At 39.3% G+C, this 20,516-nt stretch overlaps 1 protein-coding gene across 1 annotated transcript in view; it reads left to right on the forward strand.

Annotated features, from left to right (window-relative positions):
- Positions 1 to 20,516, forward strand: part of IL1RAPL2 (interleukin 1 receptor accessory protein like 2) — a 1,296,043-nt gene that overhangs the window by 267,111 nt on the left and 1,008,416 nt on the right. The gene's annotated exons all lie outside the window — the stretch shown is intronic.

Genomic DNA, 20,516 nt, shown 5'->3' on the forward strand with positions numbered 1-20,516 from the left:
GTCCGTACTTATTGCATGCTCACTATGAGCCAGCTAATGTTCTAGATAGGTTGGGTGGTTCCCTAGTCTAGAGCCTAGGGAACTGAGGGATAGAGGTTAAGTAAATCACTCAAGGTTTACCCCAAAGATTCAGATGCAATGAAACGTCGGGACACCTGCACCCCGATGTTTCTAGCAGCAATGGCCACAATAGCCAAACTGTGGAAGGAGCCTCGGTGTCCATCGAAAGATGAATGGATAAAGAAGATGTGGTTTATGTATACAATGGAATATTACTCAGCAATTAGAAACAACAAATACCCACCATTTGCTTCAACGTGGAGGGAACTGGAGGGTATTATGCTGAGTGAAGTAAGTCAATCGGAGAAGGACAAACAGTGTATGTTCTCATTCATTTGGGGAATATGAATAATAGTGAAAGGGAATATAAAGGAAGGGAAAAGAAATGTTGGGAAATATCAGGAAGGGAGACAGAACATAAAGACTCCTAACTCGGGGAAACGAACTAGGGGTGGTGGAAGGGGAGGAGGGCGGGTGTTGGAGGGGAATGGGTGATGGACACTGAGGTGGACACTTGACGGGATGAGCACTGGGTGTTTTTCTGTATGTTGGTAAATTGAACACCAATAAAAATTAATTAAAAAAAAGAGACAGATGTGGGATATGGTCTGTTTAACTCCAGAGTTTATGATTTTAACTTAAAATATTTAAAGTCAGACCCTGTCTTCTTTTTTTTAAAAAGATTTTATTTATTCATGAGAGATGGAGAGAGAGAGAGAGAGAGAGAGAGAGACAGAGACAGAGACAGAGACACAGGCAGAAGGAGAAGCAGGCTCCATGCAGGGAGCCTGATGTGGGACTTGATCCCAGGTCCCCAGGATCATGCCCTGGGATGAAGGTGATGCTAAACCGCTGAGCCACCCAGGCTGCCCCAGACCCTGACTTCTAAGCAGAAAATGGCATTTCAAAAATTTCAGAATTCTGTATCTGAATACTGTATCAGCCAAGACTCTATAGCATAAAGGAGTTTGTCGTTGGTTAAGAGGGCCTCCTGTATCATCAGAGTCAGTGTAATATAACTAATTTAGAGAATAGCTGTTCAGTTTAAAGTACCCTGAAGGTCACAATCATTGGCAAACTTCTTTTTGTCCACTTATTTTCAGGCCTATTTCTAGCTTTTTTCACTGCTATTGTTGGATGTCATCTCTTTAAGCAACTTGCTTAGGAGCTATAAATATAATGTCCCTCAAATGAGTGCTTTTAATTGTTTAACTGTCCTTAATCTCATTAGAGCCCTATCCATTCCTTTGTCATTGCTCTAGAGAGGCAGCTTAACCTAGCCTCCTTTTATGGACATAATGGAAACATCTTCATGCCTCTAGACAAAACTAGCTCCAACTTAAGCAAGATGACATCCACCTAATTATTAGCTTATCTTTATTATATTATTATATTATATGTCAGGCATGTTCTAAGTGTTTTACAAGGATTGAATCATTTAATCCACACCACACTATCAAGGAGGTACTATTGTTATCCTCATTTTACAGATAAGAGTATGAAAATTCACAGAGGTTAGGTTACTTGCTCAATATTACACAGCTAGTAACTTAGGTCTCAAACTCTGGTCTGTATGATTCCAGGGAGTGTACTATTAATCATTGTATTATACTAGTCTGGCTATACCTGGATTAGTTTTTCCTCAACCTGAATCTTGCCATTGTTGTGAGTATATTCCTACCATCCTCCTAGCTCTGCCATTCTGGTCTGTCTAGTTCATTAGTTCTCCAACTTGCTTCAGTGTGCACCAGAATCACCTAGAAGTCATAAGAAAACATAGATTCTAGGCTACATCCCCAGAGCTTCTGTTTTAAGAAGCAAGGTGGTGGATGAGGGTGGGAAGCTGAGAATTTGTATTCCTGACATATTCCCAGGTGCTGGTCCAAAGACCACACTGAGAACCATTTATGTACTGTAGTCACTACTTTGACCAACTCCAAGTCCTCCTCTTCCTCTTCTTCTTCCTCCTCCTCCTCTTCCTCTTCCTCCTCTTCATCTTCTTCTGTTTTTGGAGAGGGGGCAAGAGAGGGGAAGAAGGAGTGAGAGAAAGAGAATCTTAAGCAGGTTTCACACCTAGCACAGGGCCCAATACTGTGATCATGACCAGAACTGAAATGAAGTGTCTGACACTTAACTGACCGAGCCACCAGGTGCCCCTCCAACTCTTCTTTTAAAAGCTGATTTTCTCTTGAGCAAGACTGATTTTCACTGTTTATTAAAACAGAACCAAATATTTCTACTTTGACCCATTTAAAACATCATCTAAATACACATATCTCCAAGTTATTTTTTTAAAGTAGTTTCACCATACTATATGTTGATCATATTCTTGAGCAGAAGTAATTTGGCATAAAGGTAAGATTTTAGGGATTTATCTCCAAGTAATTTCCCAATGGCTTGCATCCCACCATTAGCATCATCCCTTATATACTTTATGTGACATTTAACTTGGCTAAGGAAATGGTAAGTGGAAGCATATTCACTACAAGAATACTTAATGGGGCAATGTGGCTTGGGGATGAGGGCATGCATAGACTGTAATCAGACAGACCTGGGTTTGAATCTCAAGTTTGCTTTTTTTTTTTTTTTTGCCACTTAACTAGTTCTATAACTGTGTTCAAGTGATGCAACTTTTCTGAACTCTGTTACCTATATAATGGGTAGTGATTATAGAATTAACTTCATGACACTATAAATAAGATTATGTAATGATAGCATATTCTACCATGACAGACATAAAGCAAAATCAATGAACAGTGCCTAGTTTATGTTAGTGGCTACCAACCTCTAATCTTCAGATGTGTAGAGTACCAAAAAGTTGTTGCAAGGGATCCTTGACACTGCGTGCAAACTGCTGTCTGCAGATGAAATCAGTAAGACATAGCACATACATGTACAATTATTTTCCAACCTACATAGATGTTGACTTAATTAGTAAAATACAAATGCACTTATATTACTGAATGTGTAAAAACTTTGTCATTATGTAGTATTTATATTTACATCGGCAAATATTAAAAGATCAACTATTTTACATTTAAAAAGAATCCTCATAAAAGAAAGAGAAAAACTGAAAAACAGATTCTGAGCTATAGAGAACAAACTGATGGTTACCAGAGGGGAGGTTTATGGGGAGGGGATGGTTGAAGTAGATGATGGAGATTGAGTACACTTATGATGAGCACTGAGTAATGTATAGAATTGTTGAATCACTATATTGTACACCTAAAACTAATATTATATTGTATGTTAACTAACTAAAAATAAAAAAAAGATAACCACAGTAAAACTAGTTTGTTTACAAATTTTTAAATAATAAGATAAAAAGAATCCTCATGGTTTAAAAGGTTGTAGAGTAGTGGTTTATCGGAGTAATCTATTGATCCACTATTCCCTAGCAAAGAGCAGGCCTCTGAAAGGGAAGAGCCCAGCTCAGTTTTGATAAGCAGAAGAGACAGAAGGAGTTATGGCATGGGGGTATTGCTTTAGGAAGGCATGATCTTGTGGGCTGCTATAGTTTGGCAATCTGAGAAACTGAGAGCTAATGTGAGGATATCAGTCTGGAAGGAAGAGGGATAGCAACAACTCTTATCAAAATACCCAGAGAACCCAATGACCAGATAATATGTTCTTAGATAACTGCGCATCTCAAGTGAACAACACCAATGGTCTATCTAGCTTTTCAGAAGGACTATGGAAATTCATTAGGATAACCGCATCTGTCTATGGGATTTATATGCCTAGTGCAGAAAAATGTATTGTTGCTTTATTCTAATTACATTATCCAGTCAAATACCTCTGGAATGATCAGGAAACAGCCCCTGAAATAGGAAGGAATTGGTGGAAGTGAAATTTATAGTTTCTTTGATAAAATGATTATCTTCAGGGATTCAGGCTCTGATCACTACTTAGACTGTGTGAAAATATTGCTGAATAAGGTACTGAGCAAATTCAAGCTGTCATTAAGAGGACTGTGGTTGGTATCATCAAATTATATTCATTATTCAGATAAATGTTCCATGTCCCCTTAATAGTCTGCATTCTCATTGACTTAAGCATTCAGTTATATTTTTTTTATTTTTGTTTTTACGTAAGAGGAAAGGGCAGGTGGTACTCATAACATCTTGCTGGAACTTCATAGGTGTCATAAATATTTGTAAATCAGGATAAAATTATATGTATTTTCCTAGTCTAAAAGTGCAAGCTTAAGTTTGAATTCGTTATTTGACATGGTTTGGTCATGGTAATAGTTGTTATTTGGTAGCAGTTTAGGTTGGATTCAGAGGGAAAATGGAATGATTCTGTTTTATGTTTCTATTTCTAGGAATAGCTGAATTCAGTTTCATGTAATTGGCACTCAAAACACAGCTATTCTACCCTTTCTTTATAGCTTTCTTTTCCATATTTTTATTTTCATTTCCACCCACTCATATATAGGCCATTTAAAAATGTGTCTCTATAGCCATTTTTTAAAAAAATGTGTCTTCATAAGTCAGAGAAAGACAAATGCCATATCATGTCATTCATACGTGAAATTTAAGAAACAAACAAGCAAAGGGAGTAAAAGAGAGAGAGAAGCCAAGAAACAGACTCTAAACTGTGGAGAACAATCGAATGGCTACCAGAGGGGAGGTGGGTGGAGGGATGTGTGAAATACATGATGGGGATTAAGGAGTACACTTGTTATGATGAACACCAGGTGTTGTAAGGAAGTGTTGAATCACTATATTGTACACCTGGAAATAATATTACACTGTATGTTAACTGTAATTTAAATAAAAACTTAAAAAATAAATAATGTCTTCAATTTTCCTCCCAATAGATTTTACAACAAATATTTGCTCTCAAGTAACTTTCTCCTACAACCTAGTACACTCCTGAATTCCTTTCCACTTACTTTCCACTTCTGCCTACCTCTCCTACCATCCTTTAATGAGGGCTCAGAGAATAGAAACTCATATTAACACCACCCTAAGGAAACAGCATCAGAAAATAAATTGACTTCTAAAGAAAGTTATCATGTCATGTATTATAAAGCTGGAGAAACTCATTTGTACTTTACCTGTTAATTTATAGTTAATATTTCTACTGTTAATACAATTAATAAAATTTAAATGACTATAATCTATCCACCTAACATAATTATTTTCATTTTTGTGGATGCATAATACACAATTTTAAATCATTCAGCCACTGTATGCACACAGTTTTATGTTTTGGTTTTTCAATTAATACATAAATATTATTTTGTGTTTGTCCATAGTATTCATGATTATAATTTCTATTAGCAGCTTGATATTCCATATTTTTGATCTAGCATAAGTTATTTAGCCATTCCCCTCATCTGTTGTGTTTTGATTATCTCTTATATTACTTATCCATCTTCCATTAGAGTGGCTAAGCAAAAGTTTGACTTTACAATTGCTGTCCTCTAAGATATCAATCCCTAGATGTTTCTGCTTGACTGTCCCACCTCTTCCATTTCTACCTGGGTTGGCCTGAACTCTGCCAGGTAAAGGTTAGTTACCCAGTAAAAAATCTTTACATATAGTATAAAGTTGCAAGGGGACACCTACGGCACGGCAAGATCCCTGTTTGGTGTTTCATATTATCTCACTTAGTCTTCTCAGTATGTTTATAAGAAGATCACAAATTATTTACACTTGGGATGAATGGGAATGATGAATGGGTAAACTGGTGGGGGAGAAGAAAGGAGAAAATATGGAGGTGATGCATTTATTAAACATATAACAAGCCATTCTCACAGGATAGGAGTGTTTGGATATCTTCCTTTTCTTCTCCCACCCTAGGTCTGACATTTGGTCTGCATTTACTGCTCGCCTGAACTATAAAGCTCCACCTGAGCACAATGTGTAATTTCCAAATATTTCCTGCATAAAGTGGAAAAAAACACTTTTAGAGTTATTTGTATTTCAGTTGAAATTTGTCTTATAAAAATGCAAAAAAGAATCACTGAGATGAGGGACACTTTTATTTTATTATTATTTTTAAAATAAATTTATTTTTTATTGGTGTTCAATTTGTCAACATACAGAATAACACCCAGTGCTCATCCCATCAAGTGCCTACCTCAGTGCCCGCCACCCAGTCACCCCCACCTCCCCTTCCACCACCCCTAGTTCGTTTCCCAGAGTTAGGAATCTTTCATGTTCTGTCTCCCTTTCTGATATTTCCCACTTATTTTTTCTCTTTTCCCCTTTATTCCCTTTCACTATTTTTTATATTCCCCAAATGAATGAGACCATATAATTTTTGTCCTTCTCCGATTGACTTATTTCACTCAGCATAATACCCTCCAGTTCCATCCACGTCGAAGCAAATGGTGGGCATTTGTCGTTTCTAATGGCTGAGTAATATTCCATTGTATACATAAACCACATCTTCTTTATCCATTCATCTTCTGATGGACACCGAGGCTCCTTCTACAGTTTGGCTATCGTAAGGGACACTTTTAAATAAGATCTCTGCCAGACCCTATTTGAATAGGTACCAGCTTCTCACTACTAGGCGCTCTCAGATATATACAATGGTGGCTAAGATTTGTGTGGATAAAAATATTTTTTCCCACTCTTGAAATCTATACTGAAGTATTTCTAAGCAGGGGAAATTCCTTCTGCTCATCCGGACTTCTCTTACCCTCTAGTTTGTAAGAAATGCCATTTTCCATCCTGTTTGAGCATTAGGGTACTCTGTTTCCCCAGGCCAGCCAGCCTGAAGACTTCTTCAGGATGCTGCTAAAGAATGGTATTATACTTTATCCATTCTTTGCAATTATGTCAGAATGCCTGATACTTTTTTTGAAAAATGTGGAGACCCAGGCTGATTGGTCCAGCCTTGTTGCGATCAGCGGTTTTTAGGAATGACTACCTAAGCCTAACTTTGAGGTTCTTATGAATTTAGTCACTAAAAACAGTATCAAACTATGTAAAGAGCTGCTATTGTTTGGGCACAATGATGACAATTCATCATTTGTGGGCACACAGATGAGGCTTAAAGACTTTTTGATGGTCATGACAAGAACAATTAGGAGAGAATGAACAAACTTTACTTCATAGGAGGTTCTGGTGATGAGTAGTGAATTTATGATATATTGAAGTTTATTCTACTTTTCTCTATGTCAAGCCAAAAAGTACTCATTAGGCAACCATTCTATATAAGACCATGTGCAAAATACTGTGGGAGATATGGTGATCAATAAAACTGGTTCTTCTTCCTTCAAGTTTAAATTCTGGTTGGGATGACAAGACATGAAAAATTAGGTAACACAGGAGATAAATAGTTCAAGGCAGTAACAGAAGAGGTGTCATGAGACAAAACATTATTATTTAACAAATGAATGATGCAGACAGTGTTCTAGGAATTGAAAGAAGATAGAGCTTAGAGGCATGCTGATATAGTGCTTCTTCTCCTGCTATTCTCTCTGCCTGAAATGTCCACTCCATACATCCCTCCATACCTGTAGAATTCCTGTTTCTCTTTTGAGATATGATTCAGTCATAGCTTTCTCGGTATAATCTTCATCAATCCACCTAAAGTTAATCACATTATCTTCTGTAAGTTCATAGAAACTTAAACTCACTAAGATTATGTAAAGAGCTGCTGTTGTGTGGGCATCTAATAACCTTAATATACCACAATAATTCATCATTTGTGGGCACATGGATGAGGCTTAAAGACTATAATAAAATATATTTATTATATAATACACATATATTGCTGTCATTATTTGTTTGTACATTGGACTCCTCCACTAAGTAGAAACTTTCAAGGGTAGGGGAAATTTGATATGAATTTATCTTTCTGTCCCAGGAACCAAACTTAGAGTTGGATATATAGTCAGTGTTCAATTCATTTGTTGAAATGAAATAAAATGAATGTAGTGGAAAGAGCACTGGATTTGTGGTCTGAATTAAAATAGCATTTAGCTTAGTAAATGTTTGTTTTTCTTTTTTTTTAAAGATTTTATTTATTCATTTAAATTATTTATTTATTTATTTATTCATTCATTCATTCATGAGAGAGAGAGAGAAAGAGAGAGAGAGAGAAAGAGAGAGAGAGAGAGGCAGAGACACAGGCAGAGGGAGAAGCAGGCTCCATGCAGGGAGCCTGATGTGGGACTCGATCCCAGAACTCCAGGATCACGCCCTGGGCCAAAGGTAGGTGCTAAACCCCTGAGCCACTCAGGGATCCCTAAATGTTTGTTTTTCTGAATTGTGTGTGTTTTCATCTCTATGGACTAAGTAGAATGATCTCTAAAATTCTTTGTAACACTGAAAGTTGTGCAATCTTAGACTGAGAGTGGTTCTTTTTTTTAATTTAAATTCAAGTTAGTTAACATATTGTGTAGTATTGATTTCAGGAGTAGAATTTAGTGATTCATCACTTACATAAAACACTCAGTGCTCATCCCAACAAATGCCTTCCTTTCTGCCCATCACCCATTTAGCCCATGCCTCCACCCACCTCTCTTCCAGCAACCCTCAGTTTGTTCTCTATAGTTAAAAGTCTCCTATGGTTTGCCTCCATCTCTCTGTTTTTATCTAACTTATTTTTCCTTCCCTTTCCCTATGTTCATCTGCTTTGTTTCTTAAATTCCACATATGAGTGAAATCATTTGGTATTTGCCTTTCTCTGACTTATTTTGCTTAGCAGAATACACTCCAGTTCCATCCACATTGCTGCAAATGGCAAGATTTTATTGTTTTTGATTGCTGAGTAATATTCTATTGTATATATATACCACATCTTCTTTATCCATTCATCACTTGATGGACATCTGGGCTCTTCCCATAATTGGACTATTGTGGACATTGCTGCTATAGATATTGGGGTGCATGTGCCCATTTGAATCAGCAGTTTTGCATCCTTTGGATAAATTCCTAGTAGTACAATTGCTGGGTCATAGGATAGTTCTATTTTTAATTTCTTGAGGAACCTCCATACTGTTTTCCAGAGTGGCTACACCAGTTTGCATTCCCACCATGTGCAAAAGGGTAGACTGGGAGTGGTTCTTAAAAGTTTTCCATAACTGCTGCTGCAAATAATAATTATGGTGATAATAATAGTAGCTAATGTTTACTGCAAACCTGCTATGGGCTAAGCATAGAACATGAATTATCTTCTTCAACCCTCAAAATAATGTTACATGGTAAACACTATTATTACACTCATTTTCCAGAAGAAACACTAAGACTCCAAGAAGCTGAAGAATTTGCTCAAAGTAACACAGCTAGAAAGTGTTGAAATGAGGACTCCAGTTCAAATCACTTAATAGCTGTGCTACTTATTCTCAACCCTCAGTATACATTAGGATCACTAAGAGTTTAAAACAAAAATGATGAGCAGGTCCAACTCTTCTGGGATTCTGATTCAATTGGTCTGTGGAGGGAACTGAACATTGACAGTTTTTATAAAGCGCCCCCACGTGACTTTATTGTGCCAACAGGTTTGAGAACCACTGCATTTATTATCCTATTATTCAGCCTTTGAGACAATAGCTGGCTTTTGTCAAACAGTAGGGTTTCCATGAGTAAAAGAAAGGAGGTATTCTGTCTGTGAACTTTTGCAAAAATTATTGTAATACACAAATATCTGAATGTGTCTTATTTCTCTCAAGCAAGAGTCTTTTGTATTATCAAGGCTACTTAGATCTGGGTATATAGATCAGACTATGCCCCAGCTGTAAGTGCATTTGGAAACATTTTCAACACATTTCCCAGTTTCAGAAAGAGATGATTTCTGCACTGGCCTGTACTCAGTCTTCTGCCATCACTCTTCAAAAGTCGAAGGGACAAACTTTCCTTGAATAGGGACAGTAGGTTCTCTTTGATTTGTACACTGGACTACAAACCTGTCAATTTCTAAGTGACAGTTTTAATTTGGAATTTGTGAATCAGATTATCTGGTTGAGAAAGCTGGAATGAAAGAATTTTGAAAAAGGATGTAGAATAATGGCCTTCCCTTACTTTATGGTACAACACTTTTCATGGGGCTAGCTTTACAGCAGTCTTGAAACATTCCTCTCTGGCCAGTACACTAAAACAAGCAGCTTATTTGGGGTTTTTGCAGCTGCTATTGCTGATGGGGGTGGCCTCCTAAGGACAGGATCCCTGAGGGGATAGAGAACTGGAAAGAAATTGGTAGCAAACCAGCTGCTGAATAACTCCTGAGTGTTCTGAAAGACTCATTGCAAGAGAATTGTCAGGAAAGGGACACCTTGATTAGGAACATTTCAGGATGTTCAAATTGTTTGCCTTTTTATAAGCAAGCCATTTAGACTCTGCTTGGCAATACACTTCTGGCAGATGACTTAATCTTCTAGCCATATTAACTACTACTTAAAATTACAATTATTCAGCTGGGAAGGGTGATTTAGGGGTTTTCTGTAAATGGGATACAGAGGAAAACTGTGGGTCACAGTAGGCTGGTGAGCAGCATCTTAGTGAGAGTGCCTCTAAATGTCTTAGTTGCAGAGGCTTATCGTGTTAAAAAGCTAAAAAGGGAAGTAGATCACTTTGGGTAAAACCCAGACTCCTAGAACCCAATTCATTCCCTTTCAGTTTTGACTGCTTGTTCTCATCAAAATAGACTGTGGCCAATGGAGTTTGGCTTTGGTAACTTTTTGCACCTTGTTAGAATCCCCTTGGAAAGTTATCCCCAGTTTCTCTGTACCTTTAGCATTAATAACTAGGTACTTGGCTAAGAAAGGGGACAGACTCTGAAAACAATGGTATGATTCTGAGAAGCAGATCATTTATACTCTTTTTTTTTAATTAATTTTTATTGGTGTTCAATTTACCAACATACAGAAAAACACCCAGTGCTCATCCCGTCAAGTGTCCACCTCAGTGCCCATCACCCATTCCCCTCCAACACCCGCCCTCCTCCCCTTCCACCACCCCTAGTTCGTTTCCCCGAGTTAGGAGTCTTTATGTTCAGTCTCCCTTCCTGATATTTCCCAACATTTCTTTTCCCTTCCTTTATATTCCCTTTCACTATTATTCATATTCCCCAAATGAATGAGAACATACACTGTTTGTCCTTCTCCGATTGACTTACTTCATTCAGCATAATACCCTCCAGTTCCCTCCACGTTGAAGCAAATGGTGGGTATTTGTTGTTTCTAATTGCTGAGTAATATTCCATTGTATACATAAACCACATCTTCTTTATCCATTCATCTTTCGATGGACACCGAGGCTCCTTCCACAGTTTAGCTATTGTGGCCATTGCTGCTAGAAACATCGGGGTGCAGGTGTCCCGACGTTTCATTGCATCTGAATCTTTGGGGTAAATCCCCAACAGTGCAATTGCTGGGTCGTAGGGCAGGTCTATGTTTAACTCTTTGAGGAACCTCCACACAGTTTTCCAGAGTGGCTGCACCAGTTCACATTCCCACCAACAGTGTAAGAGGGTTCCCTTTTCTCCGCATCCTCTCCAACATTTGTGGTTTCCTGCCTTGTTAATTTTCCCCATTCTCACTGGTGTGAGGTGGTATCTCATTGTGGTTTTGATTTGTATTTCCCTGATGGCAAGTGATGCAGAGCATTTTCTCAGGTGCTTGTTGGCCATGTCCATGTCTTCCTCTGTGAGATTTCTCTTCATGTCTTTTGCCCATTTCATGATTGGATTGTTTGTTTCTTTGGTGTTGAGTTTAATAAGTTCTTTATAGATTTTGGAAACTAGCCCTTTATCTGATATGTCATTTGCAAATATCTTCTCCCATTCTGTAGGTTGTCTTTTAGTTTTGTGGACTGTATCCTTTGCTGTGCAAAAGCTTCTTATCTTGATGAAGTCCCAATAGTTCATTTTTGCTTTTGTTTCTTTTGCCTTTGTGGATGTATCTTGCAAGAAGTTACTGTGGCCAAGTTCAAAAAGGGTGTTACCTTTGTTCTCCTCTAGGATTTTGATGGACTCTTGTCTCACATTTAGATCTCTCATCCATTTTGAGTTTATCTTTGTGTATGGTGAAAGAGAGTGGTCCAGTTTCATTCTTCTGCATGTGGATGTCCAATTTTCCCAGCACCATTTATTGAAGAGACTGTCTTTCTTCCAATGGATGTTCTTTCCTCCTTTATCGAATATTAGATGACCGTACATTTCAGGGTCCACTTCTGGGTTCTCTATTCTGTTCCATTGATCTATGTGTCTGTTTTTGTGCCAGTACCACACTGTCTTGATGACCACAGCTTTGTAGTACAACCTGAAATCTGGCATTGTGATGCCCCCAGCTATGGTTTTCTTTTTTAAAATTCCCCTGGCTATTCGGGGTCTTTTCTGATTCCACACAAATCTTAAAATAATTTGTTCTAACTGTCTGAAGAAAGTCCTAGGTATTTTGATAGGGATTGCATTAAACGTGTAAATTGCCCTGGGTAACATTGACATTTTTACAATATTAATTCTGCCAATCCATGAGCATGGAATATTTTTCCATCTCTTTGTGTCTTCCTCAATTTCTTTCAGAAGTGTTCTATAGTTTTTAGGGTATAGATCTTTTACCTCTTTGGTTAGGTTTATTCCTAGGTATCTTATGCTTTTGGCTGCAATTGTCAATGGGATGGACTCCTTAATTTCTCTTTCTTCAGTCTCATTGTTAGTGTATAGAAATGCCATTGATTTCTGGGCATTGATTTTGTATCCTGGCATGCTACCAAATTGCTGTATGAGTTCTAGCAATCTTGGGGTGGAGGCTTTTGGGTTTTCTATGTAGAGTAACATGTCATTGGCAAAGAGGGAGAGTTTGACTTCTTCTTTGCCAATTTGAATGCCTTTAATGTCTTTTTGTTGTCTGATTGCTGAGGCGAGGACTTCCAGAACTATGTTGAACAGCAGTGGTGAGAGTGGACATCCCTGTCTTGTTCCTGATCTTAGGGGAAAGGCTCCCAGTGCTTCCCCATTGAGAATGATATTTGCTGTGGGCTTTTCGTAAATGGCTTTTAAGATGTCTAGGAAAGTTCCCTCTATCCCAACACTCTGAAGAGTTTCGATCAGGAATGGATGCTGAATTTTGTCAAATGCTTTCTCTGCATCTAATGAGAGGATCATATGGTTCTTGGTTTTTCTCTTGCTGATATGATGAATCACATTGATGGTTTTACGAGTGTTGAACCAGCCTTGTGTCCCAGGGATAAATCCTACTTGGTCATGGTGAATAATTTTCTTAATGTGTTGTTGGATCCTATTGGCTAGTATCTTGTTGAGAATTTTTGCATCCATGTTCATCAGGGATATTGGTCTGTAATTCTCCTTTTTGGTGGGGTCTTTGTCTGGTTTCGGAATTAAGGTGATGCTGGCCTCATAGAACGAATTTGGAAGCACTCCATCTCTTTCTATCTTTCCAAACAGCTTTAGTAGAATAGGTATGATTTCTTCTTTAAACATTTGATAGAATTCCCCTGGGAAGCCATCTGTCCCTGGACTCTTGTGTCTTGGGAGGTTTTTGATGACTGCTTCAATTTCCTCCCTGGTTATTGGCCTGTTCAGGTTTTCTATTTCTTCCTGTTCCAGTTTTGGTAGTCTGTGGCTTTCCAGGAATGCGTCCATTTCTTCTAGATTGCCTAATTTATTGGCGTAGAGCTGTTCATAATACGTTTTTAAAATCGTTTGTATTTCCTTGGTGTTGGTAGTGATGTCTCCTTTCTCATTCATGATTTTATTAATTTGAGTCTTCTCTCTCTTCTTTTTAATAAGGTTGGCTAATGGTTTATCTATCTTATTAATTCTTTCAAAGAACCCACTCCTGGTTCTGTTGATCTGTTCCACAGTTCTTTTGGTCTCGATATCATTGAGTTCTGCTCAAATTTTAATTAACTGTCTTCTTCTGCTGGGGGTGGGGTCCATTTGTTGCTTTTTCTCTAGTTCCTTTATGTGTAAGGTGAGCTTTTGAATTTGAGATCTTTCCAGTTTTTGAATGGATGCTTGTATTGCGATGTATTTCCCCCTCAGGACTGCTTTTGCTGCATCCCAAAGATTTTGAACGGTTGTATCTTCATTCTCATTAGTTTCCATGATTCTTTTTAATTCTTCCTTAATTTCCTGGTTGACCTTTTCATCTTTTAGCAGGATGGTCCTTAACCTCCACGTGTTTGTGGTCCTTCCATACTTCTTGTTGTGATTAAGTTCTAATTTCAAGGCATTATGATCTGAGAATATACAGGGGACTATCCCGATCTTTTGGTACAGGTTCAGTCCCGATTTGTGACCCAATATGTGGTCTATTCTGGAGAAAGTTCCATGTGCACTTGAGAAGAATGTGTATTCAGTTGAGTTTGGATGTAAAGTTCTGTAGGTAACTGTGAAATCCATCTGGTCCAGTGTATCATTTAAAGCTCTCGTTTCTTTGGAGATGTTGTGCTTACAAGACCTATCCAGGGTAGAAAGAGCTAGATTGAAGTCACCAAGTATAAGTGTATTATTATCTAAGTATTTCTTCAGTTTGGTTATTAATTGGTTTAAATATTTGGCAGCTCCCACATTCGGGGCATATATATTGAGGATTGTTAAGTCCTCTTGTTGGATAGATCCTTTGAGTATGAGATAGTGTCCCTCTTCATCTCTCACTATAGTCTTTAGGTAAAATTTAATTTATCTGATATAAGGATGGCAACCCCTGCTTTCTTTTGAGGACCATTTGAATGGTAAATGGTTCTCCAACCTTTTATTTTCAGGTTGTAGGTGTCCTTCTGTCTAAAATGAGTCTCTTGTAGACAGCAAATAGATGGGTCCTGCTTTTTTATCCAGTCTGAAACCCTGCGCCTTTTGATGGGGTCATTAAGTCCGTTCACGTTCAGAGTTACTATTGACAGATATGAGTTTAGTGTCATCATATCTATTCAGTCCTTGTTTTTGTGGATTGTTCCACTGAACTTCTTCTTAAAGGGGAATTTTAAGAGTCCCCCTTAAAATTTCTTGCAGAGCTGGTTTGGACGTTACATATTCTTTCAGTTCCTGCCTGTCTTGGAAGCTCTTTATCTCTCCTTCCATTTTGAATGAAAGCCTTGCTGGATAAAGTATTCTTGGTTGCATGTTCTTTTCATTTAAGACCCTGAATATATCCTGCCAGCTCTTTCTGGCCTGCCAGGTCTCTGTGGAGAGGTCTGCTGTTACCCTCATATTCCTCCCCATAAAAGTCAGGGACTTTTTTTCTCTTGCTGCTTTAAGGATCTTCTCCTTATCTTTGGAATTTGCAAGCTTCACTATTAAATGTCGAGGTGTTGATCGGTTTTTGTTGATTTTAGGGGGGGATCTCTCTATTTCCTGGATCTGAATGCCTGTTTCCCTTCCCAGATTCGGAAAGTTTTCAGCTAGGATTTGTTCAAATACATATTCTGGCCCTCTGTCCCTTTCGGCGCCCTCAGGAACCCCAGTTAAATGTAGGTTTTTCTTCCTCAGGCTGTCATTTATTTCCCTTAATCTATCCTCATGATCTTTTAATTGCTTGTCTCTTTTTTCCTCAGTTTCCCTCTTTGCCATCAACTTGTCTTCTATGTCACTCACTCGTTCTTCCACCTCGTTAACCCTCATCGTTAGGACTTCTAGCTTGGATTGCATCTCATTTAATTGATTTTTAATTTCTGCCTGATTGGATCTAAATTCTGCAGTCATGAAGTCTCTTGAGTGTTTAATGGTTTTTTCTAGAGCCACCAGTAGCTGTAAAATAGTGCTTCTGAATTGGTTTTCTGACATTGAATTGTAATCCAGATTTTGTAACTCTGTGGGAGAGAGGGCTGTTTCTGATTCTTTTTTTTGAGGTGAGGTTTTCCTTCTAGTCATTTTGCTCAGTGCACAGTGGCCCAAAACAAGTTGTATTGGGAAAAGGAGAAAAAGAGAGAGAAGGAAAGAGAAGAGAAAAACAAAAAAGAGAAAGAAGAAAAAAGGGGAAAAAGAGAAGAAAAAGAAAGAAAAAGAAAGGAGAAAATAGAAAAAAAAGGGGGGGGTGGGGTGGGGGAAGCAATCTGAAATCAAGAAGAAAGAAAAAAAAAGCACAAAACAAAACAAAACAAAACAAACAAACAAACAAAAAAAACAACAAAAAACACGGGGGAGTATCTTCCGATTCTGTATACTTTAAGTCCCTTGACTTCCCTTGGAACTGGTCCGTCTCGCTGGTCTTCTGGGGGAGGGGCCTGCAGTGCTGATTCTCAGGTGTTAGCACTTGGGGGAGCTGCTCTGCCCCTGCCTGGTGCAGGGCTCAGTGCGGGTTGTTCACCCCGTGAGGCCCCGGGAGGAAGCCACAGTGGCGGGGGCAGCTCTGGGACCCTGGAGTCAGCTCCTGCAGTAGCTCCGGGGTTCTCCATCTGCAGGGCCTGGGGGCTCCCGGGTGGGGCCGCTGATCTGCTCAGTTCCAGGCAGGAGCGTCCTTGCTGTCCTGGGCCCGCCCGGCCTCTGCCTGTCCCTGGGGGAGGCCGGATCCTGGGTTGTGTCCCGGCGCCCTGTGCTCTGGGGCCTGCGCTGTTGGATTCGCGCTCCCGCCCCACAGCCCCCTCCGCGGATCCGCCGCCCGAGCCCCTCCGAGCTGTTCCCGGAGCCGCGCCGCCCCCTCCGCGGAGCTTCTTCCTCCGCCCGAGCCGCCGCCGCTGAGCTGCTCCCGGAGCCGCGCAGCCCCCTCCGTGGAGCCGCCGCCCGAGCCCCTCCGAGCTGCTCCGGGTCCTGCCGTGCGCGCTGCAGCCCTTAGGGAGCTCGGCGCATCTCCCGGGGCGCAGTTCCTCTGTTACTGTCCCAGGGAGCCCGAGGGCATCCCCGCCTTTCTGGGGATCCTGCTCCAATTCCCCGGGTGGCCTTTCCCCCCGGGAAGGTTGGTGCAGCTCCTGCTCCTCCGGGACGGGGCTCTCCTGTCCTGGGGACACTCGCCCCGGCCTCAGCCCGGATCCTCGCGGGGCCCCTCCCCCTCGGAGGCCTTTTGTTTCTTTATTTCTTTTTCCCCGTCTTCCTACCTTGATAGAAGCGCAAACTCTTCTCACTGTAGCGTTCCAGCTGGTCTCTCTTTAAATCTCAGGCCGAATTCGTAGATTTTCAGGATGATTGGATGGTTTTCTAGGTAATTTGTTGAGGACAGGTGATTTGGGGACCCTACTCTTCCACCATCTTGCTTCTCCTCCCATTTATACTCTTATCATAAAACATTTTCTGTACAATGGAAGATGAGACAGTCTGAATGGTACAAGAATACTAGATATTAATTAGGTAGTCATGATAATTATGGGAGGCAAAATATCCACAGAGATTAGGGTTTCAGGAATGAAACATTTTAAAGAGTTTGAATTATTTTTTTTTAAAAAAAGAGTGAATCGTATCTCTACCACTTGCTGACTTGGATGTTTCACATTAGTTTTCTGAACTCATCCTTATCTGACTATACTGGGAGAATTTAATAAGATGATGCATATGATGTGTTTAGTAGGAAACAATAAAAATTTGACTATTATTTCTTATCATTTCCAGCACTACCATATGTTTTCACTACTTTCATCTCAGATACTCAGTATTACTTCAGACTTCATGGCTGCCAATCCCCTCCCCAGTGCAGTGTTATACCTCTCCTGGAGAATGAGTACCATGATCTCAGGCCTTCTTTCTACCATAATACGTAACTTATTTTTTATTCAATCCCTTTGGATGATGTACTCTATTATATAGCTATTTATTATTTACCAATGAGGTGTTCTCTGTGAGGCTTATTTCTTCAACTGTAAAATAAAAATATTACCTCCTCCATATGGTTGTCAAGAGGATTAACTGAGATAATCCATGTTAAAGGGCTTAGCACAGTGCCTGGTCTGTGGTTGTACTCTGTAAATGTTGGCTGCTCTTATTTCTGTATATTTGTCAAAACAGGATAGTGATGAGATTTGCAGAAAGATGCTAACAAACACAAGTTGAGATATTTCTTTCATGGCAAAGGATCCAGAAATGTAGAGGGATGGTTGCATATAGCAGTAAATGGGATATCATGTTCCCATATGAAAGCGTAGCTCTTACGTTCCCAGAGGTCTCCCTGGGCAAGTGCAGCTATAAGAAACACCACCTGCCTAAATAAGGATTGTACTACATTCTAAAAGATCCTTTTTCCATTCTTACTTTGTTTATTTGTTGTTGTTTTGTTGTTGTTGTTGTTGTTGTTTTATTTTAGCCCCCTCTCTCAGTCCCATCCAACCATTCTGCAGGCTTTGGCTGCAAATCTACCCACTCACCCACCAAGGATGAATAAATCATCACAACTTCTTTACATTCCTAAGTATTTAGGAGAAAACTAGGTGAGGAGAAGGCCACTTTCCTGGAGACATCAGCAAACAGGACAGGGCTCAGGCCTGTTTGATGTTTATTCCTTCAGGCCTATGGTGATGCTTTGGAACAGAGTTCATCTTTATTCTGAAGTAGTAAGACCTTGTTTTTAAGTTGGAACAAAAGATCTCCAAACAGGAGTTTTTTCCTTAAAAATGCTCAATACAAAATAATGCAAACTTGTAAAAACAATTCAATGAGTATGGCAATGTGTAAGTAGAAAAGTGAAAAATACTTGTTACTTCATCCACATTCTTACCCTGCCAATCCCAACCGCACATATAACCACTGTAAACTGTTTGTTGTACATCCTTCTGGATTTCTCTCATTATCTATAAATAGACATATATGTTCAAAAATAGGATCCTACTATAGGTATTGATCTGCTTCCCCTCTCACATAACAGCATATCTTAGCATTCTTTCTATGTCAATATATTAAACTTCTTATCCATTTTTAGCAATGCATCCATTATTATGAAGGCATAATATAGACTTCAGGGTTTCTTTCAGTTTTTTCTTCTTATGAAAAAAATTTAGATGAAAATGACAATTAAGTTCGCTAGGTTTACCTGGGTATTAAGTGGGAGAGTAAAGATTTGGACCTATATTAACTGACTCCAGAACCCACAGGATTAAGTGCTAGGCATTGCTTTTTTCTATAACCTGATTACTTTTACCCTTGGTTTTTAATGTAGGCAGTAGTTATGGGGTACCAATAAAATCTCAGAGTTGAAAGAGATCTTTTTTAAAAAAGATTTTATTTATTGGGGATCCCTGGGTGGCGCAGCGGTTTGGCGCCTGCCTTTGGCCCAGGGCGCGATCCTGGAGACCCGGGATCGAATCCCACATCGGGCTCCCGGTGCATGGAGCCTGCTTCTCCCTCTGCCTGTGTCTCTGCCTCTCTCTCTCTCTCTGTGACTATCATAAATAAAAATTTAAAAAAAAAAAAAAAGATTTTATTTATTTATTTATGAGAGACACAGAGAGAGAGAGGCAGAGACATAGGCAGAGGGCGAAGCAGGCTCCATGCAGGGATGTGGAACTCGGTCCTGGGACTCCAGGATCACGCCCTGAGCCAAAGGCAATGGCTCAACAAACCGCTGAGCCACCCAGGTGTCCCTAAAAGGGATCTTTGAAATAGGTTATTTATTCTAACTCTTGATTTTATAAACAAATCATTAGGTGGTTTCTCTCTAGGAAAATTCACTCTGGAAACTTAATTTCGATGATATAAAACTCCATTAATTTGTTTGCATTTGTAGTGGTGGAAGCTCTGGGTTGCTTTTTACAGTAGTTTATCTTGTATCCTTTATATTTTATCACCATTTTTTCATATGATGCTCACAACCCTCTAAGTAAGGTAAGCTATTATTATGCCCATTTCATAAATGGAGACCTTTAGGCCCAAGGAAGCTAAAAAGCTTAGATTTATATAGTCAGTCACTAAAGGCAACCTGAATGGCAGGTAAAGGAGTTTCAACATTCTTTTAAAGACAATGGAGTATTAAAGTCTTTGGGTGGGAGAGAAGTTACGAGAGTTAAGTAAATGAGAATAAGTAGATGGTGACACAATTAACTATAAAGCTTCAAGAATAGGAGTGGCAAGAGCCAAGATAATAAGCCAGGTCAGCCATTCAAGTATGAATATATAAGGAGCATGAATAATCTTGATAGCCATCAGACTGAAAAAGAGATGAATGAAAAAAAAACATCAGGAGGACAATATTGCTAGGGATTGGTATTGACTAGAGATGGGAGACGAGAGAAAGAATAGAATATAAGGATAATTCCGAATATATTGGCCACATTCTTTTGTACTTTACAAATAGGAAAATCAGTGGGGCACCTGGGTGGCTCAGTCACTTAGGTATCCAACGCTTGATTTTAGCTTGGATCTTGATCTTAGGGTTGTGAGTTCAAGTCCTGCATTGAGTATGGAACATACTTGGAAAAAAAAATCTAATGTTGAAGTAAAGAACAGTTTGGATTAGGACTTGCTGAGTGCTAGTGGTTACGTGTCTAAATAGAAATGCGCAGCAAATTTTAGAAAATGTAGGACTGGGATTTTGTTGAGAACAGTTCTGGAGGTTTATTCTTAATAGTCTTCTATTTTCACAGAGCTGTTCACATACTAAATATAAAATTTAAGTT

This window comes from Vulpes vulpes, chromosome X (genome assembly GCF_048418805.1).
Source record: "Vulpes vulpes isolate BD-2025 chromosome X, VulVul3, whole genome shotgun sequence".
Taxonomy (NCBI): domain Eukaryota; kingdom Metazoa; phylum Chordata; class Mammalia; order Carnivora; family Canidae; genus Vulpes; species Vulpes vulpes.